This window comes from Myotis brandtii, unplaced genomic scaffold (assembly GCF_000412655.1).
Source record: "Myotis brandtii unplaced genomic scaffold, ASM41265v1 scaffold129, whole genome shotgun sequence".
Taxonomy (NCBI): Eukaryota; Metazoa; Chordata; class Mammalia; order Chiroptera; family Vespertilionidae; genus Myotis; species Myotis brandtii.
In genome coordinates this window covers 946929-964793 of record NW_005354551.1, presented here as the reverse complement: position 1 = coordinate 964793, position 17865 = coordinate 946929, and the positions used below count along the sequence as shown (strand labels likewise).

The following is a 17865-nucleotide window of genomic DNA, read 5'->3' as shown; positions in this document are numbered from 1 at the left end:
GGTGTCTCCAGGACCAGGGTCAGGGGAAGGCCAGAGCAATTAGCCTGGCTGAAGCCGCTGCTCACTCAGAAACCTCAGTGGTGGACGGGCCCCAGCCTCAGTCCAGGACTCTGGCCTCGGGCCTGACCCTCCTGGGTTCTATCTCAAGCTTCCAGTGTCTTCTTGGAGTGGAAAATCTCAACGCGCTGGCTTGTGTGACAACTTTGCTCTGAAATTTCCTCCTTGCGCGCCCAAGTTCCTGGGCTGGCCTGCCTGCCTCACTTCCCCTTTTAGGAGGAGGATCCTTCCTTTTCCTGTTGAGTAGCTACATGATTTGAATAATCCAGTTTTTCCCGACTGGCCCCTGGCCGGGCAGTGCTCAGCTGTGTGAAGCCTCTAGCTGGGGCTCCAAGGCAGGCCTGTCAACTTCCTTGTCCCATCAGCGAGGGCAAAATATGGGGAGAACACCTGTCCTTGTTCACTTTGTTGTGCCCGGATGATTCCTGTGACAAAGGACAGCACTGGCCTCAGGCTTTGTCCCCTCACTGACCGGAAGTAGCTCCTGGTGGGAGAAGAAAGGGGTTTCCCCTGTTCTAGGAAGTCCCTGTGGGTTGGCCTTTCTTGTCTGCTCAGTGGGTGCTGGTTTCTTGGCACCTGTCAAGGTGGAGAAGGAGAAAGCAGAGTCAGGAAGCGGGGAGGTGAGTACAGGAGCACATTCATTCATTCATTCATTCATTCAACAAACATTTCCTTAGCCCAATGCCAGCTAGGCTCAGGGCTTGGTGCTGGAATTCACAGATGGATCTGGTCCCGTTTTTGCTTTCAAAGAGCATCAGTGTGTGGGGAGATGGTTGTGTTAACAGATACAGACAGGGTCCCAGGTGGTGATGGGTAAAGGAAAATGCAAGAGCCGCGGGAGCAGAGAAGGCCACCTAGCCATGCCTTGGGCAGAATGACCACAAAGGATTTCTGGAGGAGGCAGCATTCAGTCTTGTTTGTTTGCTTTTTCTCCAACGAATATTTACTGAGCATCTTCTAGCTGATGTGGTTCCAGGTGCTGGGGGTGCAGCCGTGAGCTGCAGTCTTTCCTCCTGGAGCTCCATTGCACTGGAAGAGATAGCCCATCAAGTCCTTAACTTCAGGTGGTGCTGAGCCCTGGGAAGAAGATACACTGGCTTGGGCAATAGTGAGGGGCTGGGGTGCGGTGGGGCTTCTTCACGCGGCGTGGGGAGGAAGGGCTCGGAGAACGTGGCCTTTGAACTGGAAAATGGGAGGAAGTGAGCCAAGCAAGTGTTCCGGGCAAGAGAACAGCCAGTGCAGAAATCCCGAGGGACGAGCAGGGGCACAGAAGGTCTGGGCGGTGCCGGGGCCAGGAGATGGTGTTAGAAAGATGCGCAGGACCCCGAGCTTGTCGACATCCGCTGGGCTCTGGAAGAATGAGCAGGGGCCAGGAGAAGTAAGGGGTAGGGTGACTTCCCGTTTGTTGAATGGCCCCTTTAAAAACAGTTTGAGTAGGAATGGCCTTTGGGGCTCGACACTCCCCCCCCTCCCCAGGGACAGACCGGGTAGCTGAGCCCAGAACGAAGTGACGCCTCCCAAGGTCACAATGGGAGGTGATGGGACTGGATCTGGGTCCCCTGCCACCAACCAACTTCTCGCCAATATGCCCTCACAACCTCTCTGACTTAAGGCTGACATTTATTAATCACTGTTTGCCAAGAGTTACATACCTTGCCTAGTTTGACAGGAGGAAGGTGAGACTCGGGGGCCTGGTTAAGGGTCATCGTTCAGAGCAGGTTCTTTAGGATTGATCATGGCCAAGTTTACTCTGAAAACAGGGCTAGCACTACAGTAGTCCCTCTTTACCCACGGGGAACACGGTTCAAGACCCCAGTGCATGCCTGGAACTGTGGATGGACCGAACACCTATGATCACATTTAATTTATAAAATAGGCACAGTAAGAGATTACCTACAGTAGCTAATAATGAAGTAGAACAATATTAGCAATGTACTTAATAAATGTTACGTGAATGGGGTCTCTCTCTCTCTCTCAAAATACCTTATTGTACTGTACTCATCTTTTCATTAAAGGAAGCACTTTACGGCTGTTCTTGGGCAAATCCGAATTGCCAGTATCACTACTTAGCGCTCTATTAAGTAAAATCAGGGTTGTTCGAATACAAGCGTGGCGATACCGCTATAGGCCATCTGATAACTGAGATGGCTACTAAGTGACCACTGGGCGGGTAGCATCTACTACGTGGACACTCTGGACAAAGGATGATTCATGTTCTGGGCAGGCTGGAGTGGGACAGCGAGAGATTTCTTCACGCTACTCAGGATGGTGCACAATTTAAAACTTATGAATTGTTTATTTCTGGAAATTTCCATTTAATATTTTCGGACTGTGGGTGACTGCAGGTAACTGAAACGTTGGAAGACAAAGCCATGGTGATGGGGGAACTATTGAATGCTTTTGGCTTAAAAGATTGTTGAGGATTCAGTGAGCTGTAATGCATGTCAACAACTTTCCATAGTGCTTGGCAAAATGTGAATATTTATTGAGCATTTTTGCTTTCATTTAAATTATTTTATGGACCCTGGGGCCTATAGAAGGATTACGCATGATCCTTGTTTCAAGCACTCTCATCATTGGTCCCTAATGGCCCTCTTGTCTATTAAAAATAAATTTAAAATACCTGTGAACTGTTATCCAGTACCAGGGCTAGCATGTTGACAGTAATTGACATCGTCCTTTGGACTCCTTCAGCCCTCTCCCAGCCACCCTCCTTCCTGTGGGGTAACCACTATCCTGAATCAGGGGTTTCTCATTTTCTTGCCTTTTAAAATTATTTTTATTAATATTTTTATTAGTATTATTATAAAATATATATGTTTCATATATTGGTATCTGGAGTTTCTCATTCCCTTTGCCTTTTTTAACTTATTTTTTAAATATATATTTTTATTATTTCAGAGAGAGAGATAGAAACATCAATGATGAGAGAGAATCATTGATTGGCTGCCTCCTGCACACCTCCTACTGGGGATCAAGCCTGCAACCGGGGCATGTGCCCTGACCAGGAATCGAACTGTGACCTCCTGGTTCATAGGTTAAGCCATGCCAGCCGGGCCCCTTTGCCTGTTTTGATTAGTACTTACATGTCACAGAATTTTGAGACCCATTAGAACAAAGTTTAATGAGAAAAAAAATCATGTAGGTGAAAAAATATATCTATATGAAAGGTTGTCGTGCACAATCTCCTGAGACATTTTTTGTTCATTCAATCTTATATTGCTGAGATTCATCCATATTGTTGTACTCCACTGGGCAACTGCCACAAGTTTTATTTATGCAATTTCTTGTTAATGGCATTTGGGTTATTTTCAAGTTTTTCCTAGTGTGGAAAAGCATCTATGAATATTCATGTACATGCTTTCTAATGAATGAATTTAGAGATTTTCTCTTGATATATACCTATGGGTGGAATTATTAAGTCATAGGATCTATGAACATTTGTTCAGTATTAACAAGATAGGAGCAAACTGTTTTCCATGATGATTGTATCTGTTTACATTCCCACTAGTAATATATGAGAAGTCCTCATGGTCTGCATCTTCTGCAATATACAGTATTATTGGACTTCTTAATTTTTTCCAACCAGATAAGTATAAGGATTTCTCATGTGGACTTGATTTGCAATTCCCTGATTACCAGTGAGGCTGGTTTGTATGAGTACATGTGTGAGTTCTCTAGTGGGAATGTCTTTTGCCCCTTTTTCTATTTGTCCCCCCACCTTTTGGGGGGGCTTTTCTTATTAATTTGTAATAGTTCTTTATATTCCTGAGTATCATCATGTTTTGGAAATGGAAATTCTAAAATTTAATACAGTGTAATTTAACAGTTAGTGCTTTGGGGTCTTGTTTAAGAAAGTGTGCCTCATCCCAAGGTCAAAAAGCTATTCACCTACAGTTTCTACTAAATGTTTTAAAGTGTGTGTGTGTGTGTGTGTTAGGTTTTTTTTTCCTTCACATTTAAGAACTTGATCCATCTAGTATAAGATAGAGATCCAACTCAATTTTTTTTCTGTCTAGATTCCCATTTTTTCTTGTTTTCCAGTTGTCTTTGTTGCTGATATATAGAGATGCAGTAGATGTTTTTGCATTTTGATGTTATCAAACTAACTTGCTCAACTCTTTTTCCAATCATCTGTCTGTAGATTCTGTGTAGACAATCAGTTACAAATAATGATAGTTTTTTTGTGTTTTTAATCTTTATGCTTTTAATCTTTTTTCTTATGTTATTGCACTGTCTAGGACTGGCAGTACAATCTTACATAAAAATAGTGGTACGAAGTATCTTTGCCTTGATTTTTATTTTAAAGAGAATGTTCTAAAGCAGCGGTTCTCAACCTGTGGGTCGCGACCCTTTTGGGGGTCGAACGACCCTTTCACAGGGGTCGCCTAAGACCATCGGAAAACACATATATAATTACATATTGTTTTTGTGATTAATCACTATGCTTTAATTATGTTCAATTTGTAACAATGAAATTGGGGGTCACCACAACATGAGGAACTGTATTAAAGGGTCGTGGCATTAGGAAGTTTGAGAACCACTGTTTTAAAGTTTCCTCACTTAGAATATACGTGTTACATATTTTTTATAAATTGCTTTTTTTCTGGTTAAGGAAGTTCTTTTCTACTCATAACTTATTTGAGAGTGTTTTTAAAATAATAATTTGTGTTGAATTGTATTAAATGCATTCAGAAAGTGTCTTGAGATGATTATATGGCGTTTCTCTTTTAATCTGTTAATGTAGTTAATATATGTATAGATTTTCAAGTTTTAAACCATTCTTGTATTCCTAGGATAGACCTAACTTGTTCATTATGTGATATTTGGTTATGGTGTAATAATATTGTGTTTAGAATTACATAAGTTTGCATGAATAAAATGTGCCTCTAATTTTTACTTTGTATGTTGTACTTTTCTGCCTTGGAATTGCAATTATAATGGCCTTATAAAATTAGTTGGTAATATTTTCTCTTTTACTATTCTCTTGAAATATTTGGGTAAACTTGAGATAATGTGTTTCTTGAAGTCTGATAGAAGTCACCTATAAAATCATCTCAGCCTATGTTTTCTTTGTGGAAAAATTTTAACTACTGTTTAAAATATATTATTCAGGTTCTTTATTTCTTCTTGAGTCAGTTTTGGCAAGTTATATTTTTAGGAATATATGCATTTAATCTACTTTTTCAGATGTGTTTTCATAAGTTTGCTTATAGCATGTTCTTAGTATTCTTTCCATAACAATTGTGTGTTCTCTCTCTCTCTCTTTCTCTACTCTTGCCTGAAGTTTACTGACTTTTTAAAAAAATACCATCTTGTAGCTTTTATCTCAATCGAGTCTTTGTTTCCTGTTTTGTTCGTTTCTGCTTTATAGAATCTCCTTTTATTTTGGGAAGGTTTCTGTTTTTCTAAGTGTTGGACACTTAGCTACTTAATTCTTAGCCTTTCTTTGCTACATTCCACAATTTATAAGTGTTTTTATTATCATTCAGTTCTAAGTAAGTTTAAATTTCTATTATGACTTTTCTTTGTTCTATGAGTTATTAGGGATGTTTTTAATCTCTACACGTATGGGGAATTGTTTGTCCTTTTAAAAACATAACTTAATTGTACGATGGTCAGAGAATGTAAACTATGTGAAACCTGCTATTTAAAATATGAGGCTTGAGCTCTGGTCAATTTTTATAAAATGTTTGAGTGTTCCTGAAAAGAATGTGTGTGTATGTACTTTGTTTCTATCATCCTGCTTTTTTATTTCAATTTATCTTGATTTTTCTGTTTTATTTTTAATGTTAATTACTTAAAAATAGCAATAGCTTTCCCCCACAAAGACAAGATTAGCATTCTCTCAGTCCCCTTGGTCTCCCTCTTCCCCTTCAACCCTTATTCTTCACCAACATGCCCTTTAGCCCCCTTGATATCAGATTAAAATTATCTGGGATTTTTAATTCTGAGTTGTTTTAGATAGATGTTCTTCTTGTTCTTTTCTTTGATCTGTGAATTTTGTTAACACTAAACTTTACTAAGTTATTTGGTCAGCCTTCCATATCTTTAATATCATCTGTGGAATTTGTTTCTATACTTAAGTAGTTACTTTGGAAAAAATATGGTCTCTTTTTGTACAAACATGGGCCCTTGAACATGGGAATGTAATTTAGTACAGTGACTTTGGCCATTTCTTATAAAGTGAAGCATACTTACCACATGATCCAGCAATTCCAATCCTAAGGATTTGCTCAAAAGAAATGAAATTATACCTGTACAAAGATTCACACATAAGTGTTCATAGGAGCTTTATTTATAATACCCCCCAAATGGAAACAGTTTAAATAATTTTTACTAGCTTTTAACATTTAAATGACAGTTTAGCTAGATATAAAATTCTCAGTTCAAATTATTTTCTTTGGTACTTTGGTCAATTCAATTTGATACTTATTTCTTTAATTGATCTGTTCTTCTGAACTTTTAGAATGTTTTTGTTGTCTTTTTTAAAACATATTTTCATTGATTTCAGAGAGGAAGGGAGAGGGAGAGAGAGATAGAAATATCAATGATGACAAAGAATCATTGATCGGCTGCCTCCTGTACACCCCCTACTGGGGATTGAGCCCGGAACCCGGGCATGTGCCTTTGACCGGAATCAAACCCAGAACCTTTCAGTCTGCAGGCTGATGCTCTAGCCACTGAGCAAAACTGGGTAGGGTTGTTTTATTGTCTTTAATATTCACTATAATATTTCTAGGTGTGCATTTTTTCTCATTTGTCCTGTTTGCTATATTGGGGTCCCTTTCAAATTGAGATCGTTCATCATTTTTTACTTCTAAAGTTATCTTTATTATTTCTTCAAGTATTTCCTCCCTTGATTTATTTTCCACGCCTGGGACTCCTATTATCTAGATTTGGCACTTATACACCCATCTCTCTTTTTTTGTTGATGCATACTTTCATACAGTAAAAGGCATTGATCTTAAGTGTTCAATTTAATGTGTTTTGACAAATGCACATTACCTTGTAACCATGACCACAAAACAAGATTTAAAAAAACAATCAAAACATTTCTATCACTCCAGCAAGTTCCCTCCCATTGTCAACTTAGGAGTTCTTTATTGGATACAAGTCCTTTGTCAGCTATCCGTACTGTGCATATTCTTTTATTCTTTTTTTTAAAGAATAGTTTGTTGATTTTTTTTTTAAAGAGAGAGGGAGGGAGAGAGAGATAGAGAGAGAGAGAAACATCGATGTGAAAGTACAACATTGATCGACTGCCTCCTGCATGCTCCCCACCGGGGATCGAGCCCACAACCTGGGCATGTGCTCTGATCAGGAATAGAACTGGCAATCTTTTAGTGCAGGGGACAATGTCCAACCAACTGAGCCACACCGGCCAGAGAGCATATTCTTTTTTATTATGTGCCTTGTCTATTCAATTTCTTACTGGTATCTTTCAATGAGAGGAAATTTTAAATTTTGGTGAAGTCCAATTTATCAATTTTTTTCTTTTATGAAGTTAGGACTTCCTGCCTACCCCAAAGTCATGAAGATATCCTCTTATGTTTCCTTCTAGAAGCTATATAAATCTGGTTTCATAATTTGGTTTATGATCCATTTCAAATTAGTGGAATAAGATTTGAGTTGATGTTTTAACTTTTAACTGATGTTTTACCATTTCTTTGATGTTATCTGTTTCTTAATCCTCCCTGGCTCCCTCGTGGAAGTGTTTCTCCATCTGATACCCCAGTTCCCTGTCTCATTCCTCAGCTGCCATGCCCATTCCGCCTATTATGTTTGTTATTTCAGCTGGTTTTCCATATAGAACGTTTCCATTTGGGCCCTTTAATACTTTCTTGTTCTATTTTGTTTTGCTAATATCTTTCCTTATTTCTTTTGACTGTTTCCAATGCTTATTTAAAATTCTCAGTCCATTTGTTGAACACGGCTAATTCCAGTGGCTTCTCTAATCCGTTTGTTTCGTTTGAAGCCATTGTGCTCCTTGGATTTCCTGTTTTTTAACCCAGGAACTCATTTCCTGGGGGTCTTCAGCTATTCTCTCTGGCGTTGGAAAGGATCTAAGCCTGACCCTAGTCTCTGTCAGCACCGAGCCCAAGGAAATGACAGTCCCGGAGGGGAGGCTCTCCCCTTCCCCACCCCAGGCACAAGGAACACACAGCTTCTTACCGGGGTTGGCATCACTGCTGGGGTCCAACCCCAGCAGGTCCAGGGGTCCCCAAAGGTGTGGACGGAGTCGAAGAAGGAAGGACACGGAGGTAGCATTCAGTTGATCAGCATAGTTGGGTTCTCTTGTCAGGGTCTAGCCAGGATCTCCAGCCAAAGTTGAAGTTTTGGTTAGGATCTCCAGCCAGGGCCAGGATCTCCAGCCAAAGTTCTGGTCCGGATCTCCAACGAAGTTCTGTATAGGATCTCCAGCCAAGTCCTGTCTCTAGGTTCTGTCTCCTGTTGTCTTGTTACATCTGTATTTATACCAGTTGATTTTAATCCTATCGATCTCTATTCCAAAGGTTAGGGCGTTTCTTATCTCCATTCCAGGGAGTAAAGATTATGTAGTTTAAGCGTGATTGTTCTTAGTTACAGTGATTAACTACCCGCCTGGCACTTAGTTAAGGGGGTTTATTCCCTCCCTAACTTCAGGGGAAAATCCCTACCTGGGGAAACAACCTTTCTCGGAGAGGTGACCTTGGTTAAAACACATAGCTCCAAGAAGGGGAGCAAACACATTAAGAACAGTATGCCATATACGCCAGGTCCCTTGAAACATATGCTGTGCAGATGTTTCTTCCCTGCAGCAACTGTGTCAAGCAGCAAGGATGGACCGGCTCCCGGCACATCACCATTTCCCCCAGCCCTCCTAGTAAATAACTCCACAGGATTGGGCCTCACACTCAGCATCCCAGGAAGAAGCCGCCAGGGGAGGGGGCTGCCTGTCCAGGTCCGAATCCACCAGACTGGAGATCTGGAAGGGAAGGGGTGGTGGAGTGACTGATTCCTGCAATTCCAGGTTGCCTGCTGCACTGCCCTGAAGTTACCCCAGCAGATACTTGCCATCGGCCTGGGCCGCTGGTGTCCAAGTGAGAGCATTGGCCTCATTGTTCCAGGGCAGTGCGTGTACGTGTGTATGGGGGGTTGGGGGTGGGTGGGGAGAGGGAGGTTACTGGGGAAGGCTTGATGCAAAGAGACATGAGCAGAAATCAACCCCTATATTCTCCCACAGTATTCTCCACCGCATGGAGAATACTCCCTGACCCCTCTCCTGGCAGCAGCACCCTCCTCCCCCTACACACACCAGTTTAAAACCCCCCTCCTGCCTCCCCAGGAGATTCTGTTTTCCCCATAGTTTCCCAGGTTTAATGACATTTTGCTCTATTACTCTAGGGTTGATTTAGGGGAGGGGCCATCTATCTTCATCCTCCCTCACTGTTAGTCTTAGGGCGGAATGTGTGTGGTCCCATGTGCACTGCATCAGAGCATAATGGCTTAGGAAGAGAACCGGCAACCTGATTAGAGATACCACTGGAGTCGGCGATATGAGAACCAACGGGCCAAGAATTTTAAATAAGCATTAGAAACATGCAGAAGGAATAATGAAAGATAGTAGCAACATAAAACAATAAGAAAGTGTTAAATAAAACAACAGGTGGAAATACTCAATATGAAACACTGGCCTCATCCTCCGTCTGCCCCTATCCCAGCCTTTGCACTCATCTTACAGCTCACTGTTCTCAAAAAAGAGACCTTCACGGCCTCTAGACCTTTCCATGGGCTGTTCCCTCTGCTTAAACGGCCTTTTCTCTATTTCTGCTGGAAAAATTCTTGTGCATCCTCAAGATTCCTTCCTGATGGCTCCTCCTGGTCAGTGTGATACTCAGTGATGGTGTGGGGTTCTGGAATTAGGGAACTAGGGTGCTTGCCCTGGCTCTGTGACCTTGGACAGGTCACACTACCTCTCTGGACCTTAGGCTCCTGCTGGGGGTAAGAAGAGAGTGTTGGGTAGGGCTAGACTATTCCTAGAGTCCCTATTCGCTCTGACAAGCTGGTGGTTGCTTAAGAACAGAGGTTCTGGAGTGACACTGGCCACGATCCCCTCCTGGGTCAGCACTTAATCACTATGTTTCCGTGAGCAGTTATTTCAACCCGCACAGCCTCGACGTACCAGCCTAGCGTAATGGTTAAGAGCTAGTACTTTGGACTTGGACAGTTTGGGTGCATAATCCCTACCACTTGCCTGCTGTGTGACTGTAGGCAAGTGGCTTGACCTCTCTGTGCCCCCCCTTCTTCTTCTGTAAAATGGGATTGATACTAACAGTGCCGACCTCAGAGTGTAGGAGCCCGATGAATGCAGCTATTGTTCTGCTGCTGGTGGTTGTGCCCCGTTATACAGACTTCTCCATTCAGTTCAACAAATTCTTGATGTTTGTCTGCCGGGCACTGCTAAGGGTTTTCTCAGTTCGCTGTCTATTAAATGTTATGTCTTGACAGGTGCTCTCCATCGCCGTTTATCTTTATAACAACCTTGCAAGAGAGGGGTGACTAGTACTGTTTTTGCAAATGAAGAATCTGCAGCTCCAGTGACCTTTGGAGGTCACAAAGCTGCATGGCCAGGACTGAACCCAGGACCACCTACTCCATGGCCAGCGTCTCTCTACAACACCGCCGTGTTCAGAACGATTAGCCTGGGTTTGGGGATTACCGAACAAACTCAGATGGGAAAGCGTAGTGAGACGCTCCCTACCCCCTTACATGTGTGCTCCAGCTGTCTGCCTGCCCTGGGCCATGCCCAAGATGTCTTTTGTAGGTTTCGTGCTAATGTGGGCTTAGTGATGGGCCAGAAGTTAATTGAAGAGACAGAGCAAGGGTGGGTTGGACAATGAGGGGCTCATATGACCTGGGAAAGAGAGCCAAAGGGCCTCTGGGAGAGGGAGGAGGACTCTTGGAGGACGTGGAATCAGCTAAGAGGAGGATCGAGTTTCAACAAGCCCAGAGCTGGAGCTGGAGCGGGAGCGGGAGGCCTGCAGAAGCAGATGTGGGTCTTGCCCAGAGGCAGTCCCAGAGGACGGCCCCGGGGCTGAACCCTGGCCTTGCCATGTATTCCCGTGGGTCTGGGTACATGGCTTCACCTCTCGGAGCCTCAGTTTCTTCATCTGCAAAAGGGCCCCGAGTACCATTGGGTACCGTGAGGGGAGATGGCCCGTGGGAGACAACTGGTTAGATTGGCACGCAGGAGCCTGAGATTTAATCCTGAAACTTTCCTTCCCTTATCTGCAATTTGGAAATCACATTCTCGGTTGCATGGGATTATTGCAAGGCGACAGCAGGATTCTTTTTTTAGTGAGACCTTCTCTGACCTGTCTATTTAAAACTGTAAATGCCACCTCTCCTCCCCATCCTCCTCCCTGCCTTCTTTTTCTCCATCAAACTTACCACCACCTGGTATTCTACTTTTTTTCCTTGTCTGCTCTCCCCACTAGCAGGAATTGGGCTGTTTTGTTCAGCACCTAGAGCAGCACCTGGCTTATAGTAGGTGCTCAATAAGCAGTGGTTGAACGAATGTTGGTTGAATAGCACATAGGGAAGGCCCTAGTGCATAGGGAATGTTGAGTCAGCGTCAGCTGGAGCTTAGAGGTGGAGGGCAGAGGCATGAGCGAAGCCAGGACAGGTTGCTTGGGGTGCCAAAGGCTGCCCAGGAAAGGGCCCTGGATTTCAGGGTAGTGCCTGGCCCCTCTCTGGCCACAGTCTGCAGAGGGTGAGCCCTGTAGGAGAGTAGAGCTGGGTGGGCCTGAGCACTGGGACTTCCCAAGGAGCCAAGACCCTTGGGAAACAGGAAGTCCATGATCCTTGGTTTTCCTCTTTCCTTTGGTTTTTAATCCACTCTGATTGCCCCTACGTGGAACAAACCACCTCAAAGAAATGACCAGTGCCATCCCTGCCACCCCAAAGGCTAGGAGAGAAAGCACTGGGTTTGGAGCCAGGTTAGATCCGGGGGCATGTCCTGGCCCTGCCCCACTTTAATGGAAGGACCTTGGGCAAGTCACTTCACCTCTCTGAGCTGTTTCCTTCTCTGTGAAATGGGTGCAGAAGTATTCCCCCGTTCACGGACTTTCTAGGGCTTTTGTGTAAAACCCGTAAGCATGTGTATCATGACCAATCGTCATTAGACTGAAGTGCCCAGATCGGAGCTGGCACCGGCAGCCCCAAGCGCAGGGCAGGCACACAGTCGGCACTTGGAACCCAGTGGTCAGAGTTGTTAAACTCAACTGACAGCAACCTGTTGTGAGGGGAGGGTCCGAGTCCCTCCGAGGAGGCCCTTCTACACGACGTCTACAAGTTTATAGATTCGAAGAGAACCTGACTTGTATTCAGTTGGACTCATATTTTACCATGAACTTGAAACTTATTGACCCACCCTGAGCTTGTTTGCAAGATTTGTTCGTTGGTGCGGACAGCTGGCTGAGTAGGCCATGATGTGCTCGCTTACAATGGCAGAGAAAAACGGAACCGGAGTCCTGAGGTCAGATTCTGTGTTTCAAGCAACCAAAAGTCCCAGGCAAACGATAAGGGGAATTAATGAGCTCGTGTAACTATGATGTTCGGGCGTAGGCTCCAGGCCTGGCTGCACCGAGGAGCTCAAACAATGTCCCCAAAGACTCAGATTCTCTGCATCTCGTTATTCGACCTGCTGAGGGGTTGCTTTATCTTCAGGCTCCCCACCACCTCACACCCCACAACACACCATCCAGGTGGAGAAAGTCTCCCACCTGAACCACTGGCTGAAAGGGGAGTCGCTTCCCAAAGGAAACTGCTGTACTCTTAGGAAGGAGAAATGGATTCTGAGTGGCCATAAGTTACTGCAAATCTCCACTACAGTCATCAGAGGCGGGCAGTGGGAAGCCATAGAAACATGTGCCTTCATCCCCGCCCCCCCCCACCCCCCCCCCAAAGAAGCCAATATCAGAGGCAGAATGGCATTAATTACCCTGGTTTGCAGATGAGGACACAGCCCTTGAGCACTCAGCCTCTCTGTGCAGAATTAGAAACCCAGAGCGGCTGACCTGGGAGGTTGGGGGCCAATGTGGCGGAGGCCCTCCCTTCATGCAAGGAGTGCTTTGTCCAGATATGACAGTCCCCAGGGAGGCGGCAATCACGTGACAGCCCAGGAAGAGCTGGTCGGCGTGGAGGGAGCAGCCCGGCCAGGGTGGTCATGAGACAGTGTGGGCACAGACACGGTGGGAGTCGGGCAGCAGTCACTTCTCTCTCTCTCTCTCTCGGAGTGAGGTCAGCTGCCACGCTCACGCCAGCCTCCTGTATCTGGGGTGGCCGGGACATCAGGTCTTCCAGCCGTGACGGAAGTTGGCATATGACTGTGATGGGGGTAGCAAGCACACTGGACAGGGAGCCAGACAGGCCTGGCCAGATCCCAGCTCTCCCACGTGGTTGCTGTGTGACCCTGCACCTTCCACCCCCTGTCTGAGCTTCAGTTTTCTCTCTGACCCTGAGCTGACCAATCCCACCTCACTGGGCTCTTGGGAAGCTGAGCAAAAAGCTCCCAGCACATGGTAGGTGCTCCATTAAGACCTCCCTTCCCTCGTCTTCATAGTGTCCTGCTAATAGCTGTGTGTCCTTGGCCAAGTTGCTTAACTTCTCTGGGAGCAATGATAGCACCTACTAAACAGTGTTGTGAGGAGGTAAAGCATTTAGAACTGTGCCTGGCACACTTGTTATCACTATTACAACTGGCTAACGTTTACTGAATGTTTCATACGTGCCAGACCCCTGACCTTTATCTCACTGTTTATTGTTGAATTCTCATTCTCGCAATAGTACAGTGACAGGCACGCCCTGGGATGACCCCCACTGACCATAAGAGGAAATTGAGGCCCAGAAAGGCAAAGAAGCCAGTAAGCAAGGGGGACTCTGCCAAGCTGTGCGCTTGGCTTCTCATCTGGGGCGTAGCCCCTGCCCTGGTCCCTCCCAGGGTCACGGAGGAGATCGGTGCAATAGCGGCCAGGAGCCTCCACCGGCTGGAAGCTTCTCTGGGACTGTGAGGACCATCGTTATCCGGAGCTACCTCTGGAAGCATCAATGCACTCCCTGCTCTGACGCAAGCAGGGCATTCACAGCCCCCTGCACACGCCACCAGGGATGCTGCTTATGCTGGCCACCACCCCAGCAGCTACAAGTTCATGGCCCATTTCCCACAGTCCAGAGCCGCCTCAGTCTCCTCTTCCAGGGCCGTGTGGGGCCCTCTGTGGGATGGAGGCTTCCTCTCCTAGGGAAGGGCTGCCAGGGTGTGTGGAGCACGGGGGCCAGAAGCAGGGAGAGCCATGGTGGCCCAGTGTCCTGCGCGAGGACCAGCCGAAGGGGTCGTGGGGGAGGGGCAGTGTGTCGGGGATCACATAGGGGTGGTGCACAGCTCAGGGACCTGGATTCGGTCAGTCTTAGATGTGGCCTCTGGCAAGTCATCTCACCTTTCTTCTGTAAAATAGGGATAGCCCTAGCTGGTTTGGCTCAGTGGGTAGAGCATCAGCCTGCGGACTGAAGGGTCCCGGATTCGATTCCGGTCAAGGGCACATGCCCGGGTTGAGGGCTCGATCCCCAGTAGGGGGTGTGCAGGAGGCAGCCGATCAATGGCTTTCTCTTATCATCAATGTTTCTATCTCTCCCTCTCCCTTCCTCTCTGAAATCAATAAAAATATATTTAAAAATAAATAAGTAAAATAAAGTAGGGACAAGGGGAAGTCCTCCCTCTAGGGGCTGTGGTGCACATATCATGAAATGACATCTGGGAAGAGTGCAGTGAGTATGAGTCAATAGTAGCTGCAGGAAATCCATTCATCTACAAATACACAATGTACACATGGCGGAGAGAACAGGTGTTCCCTTCAGGTCTTGCCGGCGGCTTTAGGAGTTGACCCTTTTCTGTGGAGACGGGAACATCAACAAATACCGCTGAATTCTGGCTTAGTTACTTCCTGGCTCTGTCGCCTTGGGCAAGCCACTTCGCCTCTCTGTGCCTCTTTTTTAAAAACCAGGGACAATATTGCCTATTTCACAGGTTGTTGTGGGATTAAATGAGTGAATATAGGCACGGTGTTTAGAACAATGCCGGCACATAGTAAGAGCTATGGAAAGGTTCGCTGTTATTAAGAATACAATGACAGAGTAAGTAAAGTAAGGATTTTTCTAGAACAGTCTGAAATGTTCTCTTCTGCTGACACAAATCATTAATGTCTGGAATTCCAAGACACTGGCATCCACATTGCCTTGCAGACCGCCTTGTACTTCCAGTAAAAGCTCCCAAATTCTTAGCTGGTTAATGGGAGACCTATCCTGCCACTGATGTGCTGTGTGACCCTGGGGAGGTCATGTACCCTCTCTGTGCCTTCCTTATTGTGGATTGTGAGAGCGGGGACGGGAGCGCCCCAACTAGTGCCAGAGGGGGTCCTGCACTAGGAGTGTTGAGTACCAGAGTATGAGGGGTGGCCAACGTCTCAGAGAAACTCAGTACATGGCCCCTGCTCCCACCCCTCTCCGCTTCCAGGGTTGGCTCAGAGCCAGGTGGCCTGGAACAGAACATGTCCTCTCCGTGGGATAGTGGAAGCCTGTGTGTCCCTAGAGCAGCTTCCCTGACCTTGCTCTGCGTGGGCGCTCCGGCCACCGCAGGCCTGAGGAGCGCTGTCCCTGGGCCCTGCCCTCCCCCTCCCCGCCTCCCGGCTGCCAGCTCTCCTCCCACCAGTTGAATTTTGACTGGCCCAGTCATCTGCCCTCACGGCCAGGTACCTCAGGGAGCCCCAGAAAACTCTTTGACTCCAGAACCCAGACCCTTGCCACTTCTGGTTCCAGCTCTGCCGCGTGGCCTTGGGCAAGAGGCAGAGCATCTGAGCTTCAACATCCTCACCTGGAAAATGGGCTGGCGACGAGGCTTGTCAACGAGACGGGCATGCAAAGGGGCTGCTCTCGACCAGGCCAGGCCGAGCTCAGGGAGCAAACCCTTTGTGGTCGGTCCAGGCTGCCGCTCTGTCCTCTGTTGCCAACTGTTGGCTCCTGTCTGTCTCCCTGACCTCAATCCTGCATTGCTGCCTCCTCGCCTCTGCACATGTGGGTCCTCCTGTCGGGCTCAATCCTGCATTGCTGCCTCCTCGCCTCTGCACATGCGGGTCCTCCTGCCCGGAGCGTTCTCTCTCTCTCTCTCTCTCTCTCTCTCTGTTCCTCTCAACCCCTCCAGCCCGGCTGTCTTCCCACCCGCTCCATGGAAGCTTCTGGCTGACCCTGGATGTTCTCTCTATCTGTCCTTCAGGAGGAAAAGAAAGCATCAGGCTGCCTGGTGGGTTGCTTCCTCCCACGCGAATCTGTGTGTGTGTGTGTGTGTGTGTGTGTGTGTGTGTGTGTGAGAGAGAGAGAGAGAGAGAGAGAGAGAGAGAGACACGGAGACAGACAGACAGACAGAGAGATCTGGTTCTCTCAGGAAACACAGACAGACTCCTTTGACTGTAAGAGCTGGGACCACTACCCCTTAATCGGATACCCCACCAAGTGGAGGTGCACAGCAGGCCGGTGAGCCTTAGGTTCCTAGAAAGACCTTGCGGGCCTCCCACGTGAGCAGGTCGGCAAATGGCCACCTGGCCGAGAGGGCAGAGAAGGGTCTGCCCATTCTCAGCTACAGCCCCTCGTCTTCCCACTTGCCCATCAGTCCGTCCTCCCCACCCGTGACCATAGCTGCTGGCCAACATTCATTGAACACTGACCCTGTCCTGGGCTCTGCTTTAAGCCTGTCTCTGTATGAACTCGTAGAATCCTTCCAACTCCCTCTGGCTTCTGTTACTCTCCCACTTTGCAGGTGAGATGCCTGAGGCACAGAGGCGAGGGATCACTGGCCCTGAACTCCCCAGCTTGAGATGGGCAGAGGCAGGATCCGAACCTGGAGCCCTGGCTCCAGAGCTCACTCTTACTGCCGCTGAGCGGCCTCTGCAGCCAGTCACCATGGACCCCGCCACCCTTCCGCCCACCTATGGACACCCCCACCCAGGGGGCCGGGCGCCAGGCTCCACCAGCCCGGGGGCGGCCACCATCCTCAGAGCCAGATCCCTGCTCTCTAGGAGCTCACACCATGGGGAAGAGGCAACACAGAGAGTCCGAGAAATTCAACCAGGTCTCCAGGGCCTCCTGGGGTTCTGGGCGCTTGGGGAGGAGCTATAATTTCTGCTAGGGCTGGTGTGGGGTGGGGCAGCTCCACAAAGCTGAGGTCGGGGTGAAAGGGTGGTGGGAGGACTTCATCGGGTGAACAGCAGGGAACATTCCAGACCCGGAACGCAGTGTGCAGAGGCTGGAGGTGCACGCGGGACAGCTGGCACCTCATCAGAGCCTTGACGACAAAATGGCCTGGAAGCAGGCAGGCTGCCACCGAGCCTCCCCGGACACTCCCACGTCTGTGTTCTGCTGACCGGCTGTCAGCAGCCAGAGGTCTGAGTTGTGCTCCATGCCCAGCACCTGGCCCACTGCCCCCTGGGGGAAGTCCCTCCTTCGGTCTGACCTGCAGCCCACGCTGACCACCACGCATTCCCTTCTGGGCCCTGCACTCAGAGGCTGCCTCCTGGCAGCCATAAATAATTCTGACCGTGAATGAATCGAGTGCCGGCCAACCAGGCTTGCCAGAGACACTGGGCTTGGCTGAGACAGGGGCAGGTCTCCTATCCCTGACCCTGAGCTGAAACGTTCCTGGGCCCGTCTTCAGCCTTGCTCCTCGTGCTCTCTCCCTCTCTGGGGCAGCTACCGCCGCCCAATTCGGTCTTGCAGGAGCCC

General features: G+C 47.5%; 1 protein-coding gene across 1 annotated transcript in view; it reads left to right on the top strand.

The window, feature by feature from the left end:
• The first annotated feature begins 9156 nt into the window (after nt 1-9156).
• The window catches only part of ALPL (alkaline phosphatase, liver/bone/kidney), a 36887-nt gene continuing 28178 nt past the window's right edge, over nt 9157-17865 (top strand). The window contains exon 1 of the mRNA XM_005859676.2: nt 9157-9177. The gene's annotated coding sequence lies outside the window, so the exon portion shown is untranslated. The remainder of the gene's footprint in view (nt 9178-17865) is intronic.